The sequence below is a fragment of the Lonchura striata genome, chromosome 2 (assembly GCF_046129695.1).
Source record: "Lonchura striata isolate bLonStr1 chromosome 2, bLonStr1.mat, whole genome shotgun sequence".
NCBI classification, from domain to species: Eukaryota; Metazoa; Chordata; class Aves; order Passeriformes; family Estrildidae; genus Lonchura; species Lonchura striata.
Window position 1 is genome coordinate 24,735,200 of NC_134604.1, and position 13,793 is coordinate 24,748,992.

Consider the following 13,793-nt stretch of genomic DNA (forward strand, 5'->3'; position numbering starts at 1 on the left):
GGGGTATGAAATAGTTCATCTATAAAACTGCATGGTTTCTTATCATGTAAAATAAATGTCATGTTCCTGTGCAAAACAGATGATTAAGAAGTGGTAGCTGCAGACACAGCATTTGAACAGATGCAAAAAAATATATTTTTTTCAAAACGCAGTTGAAATAGTTGGAATGACAATAAAACTCCAGGGGTTCTACCATAAATATAAGTTTAAATGTTAGACTGGAGTTCAAAACCTGTGGTTTTAATTATATCTAATTATAAAGGTTCCAAAATCTGGAGAAACGATAAAAACAAAAAAATATTAATAATAAATTAAAACAATTTTGCAATAAGTTGTCAGGATTTGGCCTCGTAATAACAAACCATACAGCAATACACACAGACACATACAATGTACCAATGACTCATTAAAGGAACAAATCAAAACTTCATTAAATTTTATTTTTAAAAGGTGACAGCAGAACTTGCCTAATTTACCCCATTCAAAGTCAAAGCTATTCTCCTCACCAGCTCCACAGACTCACAGAGATAGTCAAATAAATCCTGGATGCAAATCTAATACTGTTTTTAAATGTACCACAGGCTGGGAGCAATTCCTAAGTGTAATTTTACTTTGTTCTCTCATAAGTAAAAATCCAATTCCTCAGACATCAATGTTATATGAGGCTTTTCAATCCATCCTCATGGATGCTTAAAATAAAACACACCATACCAGACAATATGCTGTCACACAAACATGTTCATACACACACCAATACCACTAACAAAAATAAGCTCACAAACTTATTTGTAGGCTTAAGTTTTCCACTCTGTCAAGATCAGAGATATTGAAGAGCAGGAGGCAAAGCAGAGAGCACAGAAGGGGACAGCACAGGAAGAGTAAGAAACAATTCTTGAGCATTTCAATAAACAAGAGCCACCTGATAGAGGCACTAGGATGATGCTGCCACAAGATAACCTTTATTGACTTGGATGAAATTTTTCCTGAAGGAACCACACGTGTTCCTCTGTTCCTCTTCGTTTAGACAACCTTATATCAAACAGCTTTCCTCCTTTCTCCTGATCAACATCTAACAAGATAGACAAACAGCAAAGAAATCCAGGCAAAAAACTGGTAAGTCCATCAGCAGCAGGCAACAGAACAACTGCCACATATGGGATAACAGTTTCAGCCTCTGAACTTCCATTTCTTTCACTTTCTTCCCCTTCCAAATTTACCCCTTTTCTAACATCTTCAGGACTGTAAAGCTGGTTTGCTGGCAGGGAAGGAGAAGGGCAGCAGTATTTAAAATCCAAAGCTATTTCTTCTAATGAATGCAATGAAAAACTGACCTCAACTGAGAAAACAAAGAGCATTCACTGAGGGTAAAATGTATCCCTGTGTAGAGAGCCAGTATAGAGACTGCACCACTGAAGCCCTATTCCAATGACCTAAATAGGAATAAATTGGTGCATGGATTTCACCACAGTGAATTTTGTCCAAAATAACAATTTTTATTTTTTTTTTTTTAGAGAATGAGGAAACACATGGCCCTCTACTGTCAAAGCACAAAGGCACAGCACCTCCTTCCCATGCTGGGCACAATCCTGACAACAGCTCTTCAGTGTATCTTCCTAGTGGTTTTAACCTGATGTCTCTTGTGCTTTGCCCACGTTCTTCTGATTGGAAAGGAAAAGGAGGTAATGCAACAGTTGGCATTACTCTTTAAGATAGCCCAAGGACATAGTTCCTGCAGATAAAGTGGTCCCTCTCCTCAAGGAAGGCATAATTAGCACACACTGTGATTCTTCTAATACAAAAAATGGAGCCTTGGAAAAAGCCCTCTGTAAGAGCTTGCCTTCCTGGGCACATGTCAGGATGCTTAACACTTGTGGGCCAGGAAATCATGATTGTTAAGTGAAAAGGGCGCCCCAATCCCCTTGAGGAAACAAAGAGACATGGCTCAAGAACAGTCTGTGAACTTCTGCTTGAGAGGAGCCCAAGAGCTGGAATTGAAAGAATGAGGAGTATGGTAGGTCAGGAATGAAACACATGAGTAAAGTGTTAACACAGTAATTGTTACCTCTTAGTAAAGGCTTTAGAAACAAGTATCAGTTCGCTTTCTCACAGTTCCTTCTTACCATAAAGCTTACACAGAGTGTGAAAACTGTGAGAGGAAAGCTACCAGCTCTACAATGACTGAAGTTCATTAGCAATATTCCATGACTTTCATAGGTCCCTGACCCTACTTTGCCTGACTCATGGCTATGCTCTGATTCCCCACTTTGATAAGAATCAGATTCCTTCAATCCAGAAAATTAAAGAAAAGGAAAAGAAGTGCAATTTTTTATTGGGAAACATTTCAGAGGATACAGCCTTCTGCAAACTTTTAGCAAGAAAGAAGTTCCATGTCTGTAAAGTTTTGATTTTCCTTAAGTACCTTAAGTCAGTTGGAGCAGGTCAGTTCGAGTCATATGTAGCTGATTAGTTACAAGGAGAAGGAAGACTAGAGGAGACTATAGTACAACACTTTTTGGTATCTTTAGAAATTTCTAGATATAGAAATTGCAACTTCAGTGAATTGATTGTTTTCAAGCTCACTTCTTGAACTGGAAACCAACGATGAAGCCACTGCCACAAGCAACTATTAAAAGAAAGTAAATACTGATGTCTTTAAGAAAAAAAAACTCCTTGATAATATTAAAGAACTTGTCTTCAACAACCAGGGAAAGGAAGAGCACCGGAAGACAAATGGACACACACAAACAAAAAAACAAGCCCTTGATGTTCAAGAGAATATTCAAAAATGCTCATGGGCCAGATAAGAGACCTCAATCCAACTTCAGAATCTGAATAATTACTTAGGATATGGCCCAGAATAATTGTGTCACAGAAACTATAAAAGGAAGTCAATTGTACAGGTACTTCATCTAAAAACAAATATACAGACTCTGAAATTGGAACCAGTATGGACGCAACGGCACAATGTTCTATTCAAGTTCACTGGTTAAACAAAAGAGCAAATCTGATTAACACAGATACAGCATTACTTTACTGGTTTTTTAGGTGAATGCATTTGAGTTGGTATTAGCTCTCTATGAACAGCCTTACTTTTGTAACCTGTTCCTTGTCCCAAGTGGACAGAATTATTAAAAAAAAAAAAAAAAAAAAAAAAAAAAAAAGAAAGAAAATGTTAATTTCAGTGCTTGAAAAATCCTCTCAAAGTGTTTGAATTGGAGCTTTTACTACACTTTCAAAAATATGCTGGAATTTAGGTTATTTCTAGTTCTGCCTTCAAATACATAGCCATTTGTGGCTCAAACCAGAGTTACAGGGCTGCTGTTCAGAGAAACTTGGGGGGCTTTTTAATTTGGCAGAATGGGAGCAGAGGACAACCTACAGCATTGTGCTGGGACCAAAGGTTCCTCCCACTGCAGGAATGGACAATAGGAGATAGAAGGTTTCTTTGTCAAAATGGAAAATCTCCCATCTGTTATTGGTTCACTGCAAAGATGAATGCCCATAGAGATTTTGTGTTCCTCATGGCATTCATCCTTTGAGTTTACTTTCCCAGTGAAGATGATACCCATTACAAATTTTAATTTCCAAGTCATGGCTGTTTCAGCTAGAAAAGCATTTTAATCAGGAAAAATGTGTATTTTTGGCTACAATTCACACACACTCCACATTCTCCAATAGTATTTGAACTATTTTTGTTCAGGTGTGATAAAACCTGCCTTTGGGCAAAGACTAAGACTCCTTGAAATCTCAGTTTCAGAAAGTTAGAGAGAATCAACTGTATAAAAGCTGTAATGCATAATCCACTCTAATGGTCATTTGGAAACAGGTACTAGATGCAAGTTCACCACAAGGGCCCTCAAACCTGTTAAACATGTTGGATCCCTTAACAGCACAGTCCACTCCCCTCATTTATTCCTCCTGCTAACAGAGTAAGCAACAAGCACTTGAGAAGCCCAGCTGTGAAAGCACATGAGAAGCTAAACTCAATCCACAGAAGAGTTGATCTCTATAACTGCACTTAGGATCTGACCTGGACTCCCAGTGTTTAGAGGTTAATGGGTAGTTCTGTTATAGATAGGTGGGACCCAGCATCCTTCTAAATACCTCTTGAAGCTTTCCTCCCACACAGGGGCGATGATGGTAATCAAGTTGGCTGCTGAAAACCATGATATTCCTTATTCCAACTGTTTTCTTGCACAAGCTGTCCCTAGATCCTGTTTATGTTCCCAAGGAACAGGAACAGTGACAGCATGCAGCTTTCACGAGGCCTTGCCCAAACAATTCTTTCTCTAAAGATACAGTTTTTTTGTAAAGCAGCTCTGAAGCTGATATTCGCTGAGCATCTCTTGGAATACAGCTTGAAGACTTTACTTATGCCCTTTACAAGCCATTGTAGCATATAAGCTTCTCCCACTTCTTTTCAAGGTTCAAAATGCTTTGATCTTCACAGCCTCACTGCTCCTGCTGAATGGTATCATCTCCCATGGCTCAAATTATCTTTAGTGCATAAAATGATAATACCTGTTAAGAAGCAGGCTCTATCACATAATCACAGCAGAACCTTCACATTTATTCTGGTTTAACAGCGAAACTTACATCAATGAATGTTTCATTGTGATGGGTATTTCAGTGCGGTGACAAACTGGGCGGATAAAGGAAATGTGGTGGATATAATTTGTTTGGATTCTAGCAAGGCCTTTGACACAGTACCACACAGGAAGCTCTAGAGAATTATGGTTTGAATACTATTACAATAAGGTGGATAAAAACTGTCTGACAGATAGGAAGCAATGAGTTATTAATCAGTGGTATTACAAAAGAAAAGAAAGAAGAATCTACTCTGATGCTGAGCAAAGGGTTCTAGGATTATTATCACTACATAGATTCATTAAAGATGAGAAGAAGAATGTAAATATTGACAGCATCCAAAACAGATGATTCAGAAAAAAGAGATTAATCAAATGTGACAGGTATCAAAATTTTAAGATCCAAATAATGGAGATGTGCAAGAGCCAGAACAATGCGGTACTTAATGTATGTTAAAATGTAAAAGTTACCAAAAACCAATACAGAATTTTGTTTCAAATTCAGAAATGGAAGGTTTTCACTGTGTTTGCTTGAATTCATCATGTTACTATGCACTGGTATGGCCTACTTGTGAAACTGGCTCTCTTGGAAAGCAAAATAAAATAATGTATTTCAGTCACTGTGGTAAAGGACAATCATCTGCCCTATTTTCTTAGACTATCAGTACTAATGATTAAAATTTTGAAGTTTAGAGTAATCACATATGACATCCTTAAATTCTTCTTTGGAAACAGGGTATTCTTTTAGCTGTAGTTCCTGAATTTCCAGTGCCCTGCACAGCTAAAGCCATTTTGTTGCAGATTTCTGGTACAGGTAATGACACTGAGCTATCCACACAGTGACACTGTGTACATTGGAATGGGTACTACCTCTCCACTTCCTTCACAGATCTGCCCCAAAAAAATTCAGCCTGACCATTACCTGCGAAAGGGCAAGATCCTGGATGAAAAGTAATGTACTTAGATTAAAAACCCCAGGGCAATGCACATAAATCACATGGGACATATGGCAGAGAAGGTCAAAGTTATAAACATTTATTTGGAAGTCTAGCTATTCCAAAGTGTTGAGCAATTAAACATAGCTGTTGACTATTTCCAGGATAAACTCATCCGTATCAGCAGGACACAAAGTTAACTATATCCTGTCTCTGTCTCTTTCCTCATGTGGAGAATGGATCCCCAACACCACAGCCTCTGCTTACTTGTGCCCCTTCAAGAATAAGGCCAAACTAACTTTTAATGCTCTCTTTCTCGAGACAGCAAAACTGAGTGAGTGAAAGCTACATGTTTTCAACTGTAAGATATTTAGGAAAGTTGTCACAATTCTTCCTCTTGACTTATTGCTCATGGTCATTGTCTTGACATGTGACATCAGTCGACTGGTATGAAATCCATCATCCATGGTTTTGGGATCCCAAGATCTCCAGTATTTCTTCTACCCTCACACATCAGCCTAAGCCCATCTCCTCTCCCTGACCAGCACCTGCTTCCCCCCTCTTCACTGTGAGAATTTTTTTTTTGCCTTTGCCTTGTTCACACTGCAAAGCTTCCATTTTCCCTTCTTGTTGCAGGCAGAGAAGGGAACAGGATGAAGGTGTGACACTTCCTTCACAGGAGAAAGAGACAGGGAAGTGTATTAGCAGAGAGGCATGAATTTGTGGGTCTCATGTCAGAGAAATGGAAAGAATTGGAGATGGCAATATCAACTCCAGGCCTCTGGATCAGCAAGTGCAAGTGTGGCTTCCATGGAAGCCACTCCTTTCTTAGGAGAAACTTGGGATTCTGATGTGTAAGAAAATGCTATCTTTTAAGAGTAAATAAAACTAATAAAAAGCAAAGACAGGACTACAGGCTAAGTTTTGAGTTCATACAAGCAGGTGCATCACAAGTGGTATCAGGACTCTTCCAGATTACACATGGACAGATTTTATTCTGCCATATGCAGAAGCACAAATCAATGCAGTCTTTTACTTCAGCACATTATTTATGCTTTTGCCAGAAGGCCATTAACCTGAAGCCCAAAACCAGCTCCATCTTGCACAATGTCATGCAAAAACCAGGCCCAGAAGTTTCACATTATTTCAGTTTATGTAACTGCCATATTAAGCTCAAGGCCCAAGGAGGATACTGAACAATATCTTATTGTAGGGGCTATTGAGATTCAATATTACAGGGACAATGCTACCAACCCCCTCCAATTTCATTCATCTCAGAAATCTTTGCAAATTTAATGCCAGAGGACTTGGAGACCTTTGGACTGTACTGCAAATCTGCTGCTGGAACTTTTAATGTAACATTGATGCAAGCTCTCAAATATCTCCCAATAAAGTCCATATATGTAATTCTTGTTTAATTAGACATCATCCTACAAGAAGAGAAATTCAAACCCAGCTGGAACTATATAAAAGTTCAGGGAAGTTCAGCTCCTGCACTGTGATTTGGCAAAGCTCTATTGTAATTTTTTCCCCGGAAACAATGCAAAAAAAAAAAAAGAGAATATATCAGCAATGATTTGAACTGATCACTGTGTCAGAACAGGAAATAATATCTGGAAGAAAAAAGAAGTAAACAATCTTCCATTTACTTTCAATATTAGTAAAAACAAGAAAAATATTTTTATACTGTCAGCCACATCCTGCAAAATCTAGGTAATAAAGCAACAGCATAATGACTAGATAAGTTTAAAATTGATTTTTAAAAAGAATGGCTATTATTTTCTGAAGACAAAGTATATCTAAATACATTGCAGGACTGGATTCAGAGACCTCAGCATCCCGCTGGCCTAGTCCATTACAAATTATATTTGTAGTTATTCCAGGGACCTTGAGATATGGAGTGCACACACTTAAATCTATGTAATATTTATCTTTGCTTCAGATAATTAAGATGAGGAGTACATGGTATGAGCTCAGGTTCATGGGGCTTCTGCAACAACTGAATTGCTCAAAGTTCCCAGACTAAAATTCACTCTGGCTCTATTTGCTCTACAAAAAACCAAAACACACCTAACATACAACAGAAAGTTATTATTAGCAAAAAAATGGTTGGGTATTCAACTTGTTCCATAATTGATGTTTAAACAGATGAGAAGAAATGTATCCTCCTGGTGGTCAACCAAACTACAAAATTAAAACTGGTACATCATTTTTTAGCATTAAAAAAAAATTCTAAGAAAAAACCATGTACAGAAAAACACAAAACTAAGCTCCATCAAGATAACACTAACACTGGGCAAAGCCTGCAAGACTATATGCTAATTGCATTCTAGGTAAAGATGATGAGAAGTTCAGATATATGCAGTTGGTAACTAAATTTCTAATAAAATAAAAACTTCAATCTTTTACAAGTCTTTTCCAAAATACCAGAAGTGATTAGAACACATTGTGGACCAGTCATTTGCCAAGTTTAATGTTTGAAATCAAAGCTGTTTTAAAATTTCTTGAACAACAAAAAAAAGCATTTTAAATGGTAACATTCAGTCATGGTGATATAAGCAAATACCAGCCAATCTGAATCTTGGAACATTCTTGATCTACTGCCTTTATGTTGCAACGAAGCCCAGAAAAATATTTCAGGCCCAATTGCTGAGACAGTGAAAATAATATTCATAAATAAAAAAAGGATCATTTACATATTATACAACTATTTTTTTTTTATTTCTTCAATATGCCTTGAAGGAATTAAAAGGCTAGATCCTTCAGGACTTCTGTTGTCATAACTTAGATACATATACATTTACCACATTTACCAAAGATGAACCCACCTGTAATTTGTATGGAAGAGCTAAAATGATTCTTTTTCCCTCCTCTGCACACCCCACAGAAAGAACTCAGCACTCTTCAAGCGTTTTCTCTACAAATAACTATAAAAAGGAAGTGGGTCTATTAGGGAGGAACTGCTTAGTTTCTTTGCATGTGCTGAGAAACTCTTTCTGAATTAATGCAGGCCAGCACTATCTCATGCTCTGCTGCCCCCCTGCCACATTAAACAATGCATACAAAACAAAATTTGAACCTTTACCTTCCACAGTAAAGGCACTTGTGAAATACATGAAGTCTGCTAGAATGCAAAACACCAACTGCTATTCCACTCTGTGCTACCTTTTTAAAGATTGCTGGATATTTATTCTAATGTAAGCAAGCAAAAGAATGAAATACAGTAAGAAGCCAAAATTTAGGGCAATCGTTTACAATAAAAAGAACATCCTAGGAGTCACATGTACCTATAAATTCTCATTATGCATCTGTGTATACTAATAGAGACTATTATATAAAATACCATATTATTTAACATCAAGTGAATGGAGGTTTGGTTTTAATTACATGTAGTCAACTGTCCCTGTAATCAGCTGGTACAATAACAGGGCTAAAATTTCCAAGCAAATTCAGCCTTTCCTCCTCAAATCTCAAAATTCTTTAGAAACGCCTTCTTTTCCATTAAGAGATTCAGTGATGCCAACAACAGATACATTATTCCCCCAGCAGATCTGGAGATGCTGGAGCAGAACTCTGAAGTCCAGCTGCCAGATCTTCTGCTGCAGCCATCTGACACAAAACTCTCCCACACGCATTTCTCTCTTTTAGCTGAAATTTTTACTCTTTAACAATGCCCTATGATATTAATGTCTCTATATTTTCTGGCTGACTGAGCTTCATATTTGGGCAAGAAAGAAACTTTCCATTTCCTGAGCTATAAGTGAAACCAGCCTGGAGTTTTATGTAGTCAGTGATCTCCTTTTTATTCTCATTGACTAGAAGTCTGCATTAAATATACTGCAATAAATAACCAGTACAGTAGGGCCCAATGTTCACAGAAACAAATAAACTTATCTCTAATGTGAACTGCAGGAGAAAACTTTTATTTTTCTTAGTTCAAAGCTACATTAAAGTTCCAAAAGAAGGAACTACTAAATGGTAAATGCATACAGAATTATTTCCTAGCTCTGCAAGCTTCCACCTTATATAACATGGTATCAAAGCCACTTAAACATATTAGCCTATTAAATCTGCATCCCCTTGTTTTTAAAATCCTAATGACATGTTCCAGACTGATATTTGTAGGATTTCTGAAGAGTCATGCACTGCCACCATTTCTCTGAAAGGAGGATGACAGTCCATATACCATTGGTGAGACTCTTGCTGATGGCCTGCAGAAAACTCATTAATCACACTGCTCTGGCTCACCTTATTTCCAATTCCTAAACTTCATCTGCAAACAACTTCACCAGCACCACCCCATGCCCCAGAAATACAAAACAACAAATCCCCCACAAAGCCAGCTAAAAGCACATTCAAGATTTAATTTTGCACTGGAAGCAACCCCAGTTAGCTCCTGAATAGAAAACTACACAAGCTAACCTGGAGGGGAGAGAAGCCTCACATCTATGAGTAAGAGGAGAATTGTCTCTCATTTCCTAGGATGTCTCCCACAATAAGATGTGTCCATATCAGGAAAAAATAAAGAACCCTATCCTTAAGTTACTAAAAGTACAGTTTCAGTCAGGAAGGGTTCTCAGCTTTAAACTATCACTGCGCTAAAAATAGAAATGTTCAGGAAACCCATTACTCTTGAAAGTGATTTCACATACAATCTATAAACATGTTGCCCTTTTGGGTAAAATGACAATTGTTTGAAAGCCAGAAACATTAAAGTGGAAGGGATCTTCAAAGACAGTTTGCAGCCAAAAAAATTTGAAATCTGTTATTTTTTAAATTTTCTCTAAAAAAGAGTCTGAAAGGATGAAGTAAAGTAGGGATGGGTGAAGAAGAAGATTGAAAAAAGACTTCTGCACTTTTGCTTTGGAAGTTTTTGTTTATACACACATAGGTATACACACATATATAAAAGAAACGCAGGTGTTCTTTTCTTTTCATAACATTGTAGGCATCTCTGAGGGAAAAGATTTGTAGCAATCCTCGTTTTTGTAACGTTTTATGCAAATTTCATGTTTTCATTTTATCAGATATGGTTTATAAAAGAAAACTTAAAATTCACACAGTTCAGGTTACAAGTATAATGATGCCATAGTTTCCTTTACTATTTTTTTTATTTTAAGGAATACTTATTTTTATTTTCTCTTATCCAGTCCCAATGCAGTTTGAATGCTACACTACCATTTTACTGGAAGATATTGTGGACAACTTCTGGTTTGGTGGGGGCAGAACATTGGATGTTCTAATATTAAACTTGGAGGTGTTAAGAAACAGAGTAATTTTTATTCTTCCAGGTGGTCAAAATATCGTTTGTTAATTTTTTAGATGCAAGTTTTTAAGCAATGCTTGGAAAAATACGGGATTGTTAACAACCAACTGTTTGCACACACAGTGGTAATAGCTAATAATGATTAAGAACTATTTGCTATACATATTGTTAACAAATGCCAGTCTAGTAAAGGTTTGCTTTTAAGCTTTAAACTGGCTTGACTTAACAGACTTCTAAATACTCATTTGCTGTAACTGATGCCAACACCCAGCTTCTCACTGCATGGCTCACGTGTTGCATCCCATGATCAAATAAGAAAATAAGGCTCCAACATACATCACAGACAGGTGGCAGGAATGAAAAAAGCCTTCATTATTTACTTTTCACAAATTTGCCAGTGTATGACCAGAAAAACCACTCCAAGCAAGTAAACTTAAGTAATCTGTTTTCTTTAGGGCAAATTTCAGTAAGTCACAGATAGTACAGGAAGAGTTCAACAAATCTCTCCTAATTTTCTGGATATTTTATTAATGGGAAGGTAGTGTTCAGGTAAACCTTTCAATCCTGCAAATGATCTTAGGTCTCCTTTCCTCAAGCTGTACAGTCCATACCCAAACTATCCTTGAATCAGAAAAACATTTTCACCTGAATTATTCAAACAGCAGAACCTGCCTAAATCTTTCAGTATGAATCATTATCAAGGCAAATGACAGCATATCTTCAGAAAATATTGACAGCCTGTTTACCACTACCTTCTACCTTCTCAGTATTTGGCAATAAAGAAGCCTGAGATCCTCAGTCAGGGATCTGAAAATTACCCGCATCCCACACAGAGATCGATTCAATCAATCAGTATTTTCTTACTGCATAAAGAGACAAGTGGTTTGCCAAAGGTCATAGAGCAAATAATTGGTTGAGCCTGGAATAACTAAAGATATCCTGTCTCTGGACACCAGCTTTTTCCTCTTCGTTTCCATAAGGCTATAATTGTGTTGCCTGAATACATCCTCTCATTAGTACCCTTAATTTATCAATTTCAACCAGATTTGTTAAAGGGTTATCACCCTGAATAAAAAAAGGCTGATTCCTATAAACTTCATAAAATTAAAATTAAAAAAAAAGGAAATACGCAGGGGTAGAGAGAGAAAGATATTAATTTCCCCCACAGAACCAAGAATACAAGTTCATACCTTAAGCACCACAGAACTGGATTTATAAACACCTCACAACCCAGGAAATACTTCAGGGAGAGGTCACACCTTCTTAGTCAAGAAGTCAAACAACCATAATGCAAATCCATAGAAAACCTAAATTCCAATACTAACTAACTGTTTCTAGAAAATTACTTGAAGTGCATTCTTCTTTACTGCAACCTTCAGCAGACCTGATAAAAATGAACTCTATGAGTTGCAGTCTTCTCATTACCTTCTTGAGGTGGAACAAAGATTATCACCAAGAAACATCACTATGCTTCAGAAATACATTATTAGAGGAATTTCCTAATATTTTGGCTACCTAGTAACTTTACCTACTAATGTCTTAAGATATCCAGAATACCCTTCTGATTCCAAAGTAAGGGGAAAAGCTAATTGCTACATTATTTCTCTTCCTGCAACTTCAAATCAGTCTGTATCTGGCTTCAGAAATCACATAACTGCATCAATAGTGCAAGGCGCATTCAGATGCGACCATCACAAGGGAAAGGTTAAATAAGTGACTTTGAGACTACATGAACAATCTGAAGTTGCTAACTAGTCATTCATTAGTACATACTTCAACTGCTTGAGGTGGGAGAAGGATTCACCATAATCTGAAAGCATTAATGAATTAGTTAGCAATGAGCTGGATATTGGCTCTATCAGCAAATAATTTTTCCCATGGAAAAGGCAGCATAGATGAGACATTTTCCTATAAACATCACAGATGGTCACAAAAACCTAGGCTAGAGCTCGTGCATTAAAGAATAATTGCTGCTGAGCAGTGAAGGAGGAATGATGCAGCCACTGTTAAGAGAATGGACAGTGTAGAACACACCATGGTCTGCAAGAGAGGAGGTGCCCCAGGATTGAAATGCAGCCCTGGAAGCTACCAAGTTTTGTGTGGGAATCTAATAGACTGGGAATGAATCTGCAGTGTCCTTTCCACATTTTATGAGATTTTTTTTTTTTCTTATTTCTGTTGGAAAAACAGGCAATGTGAAAAAAACTTCTGTGTTGCCTCTTTTAGGCATCATCAAACCATTTCAGGGTGTTGTTATAAAAGACAAGTTTAAAAATAATTTTTCCTCTCTGACAAGCAGTATGATTGCTCCATTAGCCAATACCATCACTTTTCCAGAAGCTGTCAGTAAAATGGTAACTGATACCTACATAGGAAATAACTGCAATACCTCAGGTCACACAGTGTGACAGCGATGTGTGAATGCTGACTACTGTGTACACCAAACTTCACTTTCCACTTCCATATTACTTTTCTTTCCTAATCATGTGACTCAAAGGATTGTAATTTAGCAACCCCCAACCTGACAACACATTTATACCTTAATCAAACCTACACCATGTGCTTCAAGATGTCTAAAGAACTGAAAAGAAAGAACCAGTCCTTTCCAGGGCTTCTGCCTTTTCCACTTGTACTCTGGAAGAGTATTGTGTGGTCATCCCTTATGACTGAAATATCTGCAGTTTTCCTCTCTGCTTATTCCATTACTAAGACCAAAATTCTGGCCCGTAATCCCATAGCTCCTGCTTACACCCAGTACTGCAGAGTTTAAGCACTCCATCACAGAAGGAAATGCCGGCCTTCCATGCATGGAAGTGGTGCACAGGCTCTGAAAAGTCTAAGCACAGACAGAGCAATGTATTCCAACCATGCTGGGGAACACCCTTCATTAGCTGAACAGTTTCTTTTTGTCTTTCCTGACTCAGAACACGAACACCACCTGTGGATTAACACTCGACGACATCTTTTTCTGGGAAGCAATGCTTCTGAAAATCATCTTGCTGTGCT

The 13,793-nt window shown here is 37.4% G+C and overlaps 1 protein-coding gene across 45 annotated transcripts in view; it reads right to left on the bottom strand.

The window, feature by feature from the left end:
• Window positions 1–13,793, bottom strand: part of ZBTB20 (zinc finger and BTB domain containing 20) — a 471,634-nt gene that overhangs the window by 312,435 nt on the left and 145,406 nt on the right. The gene's annotated exons all lie outside the window — the stretch shown is intronic.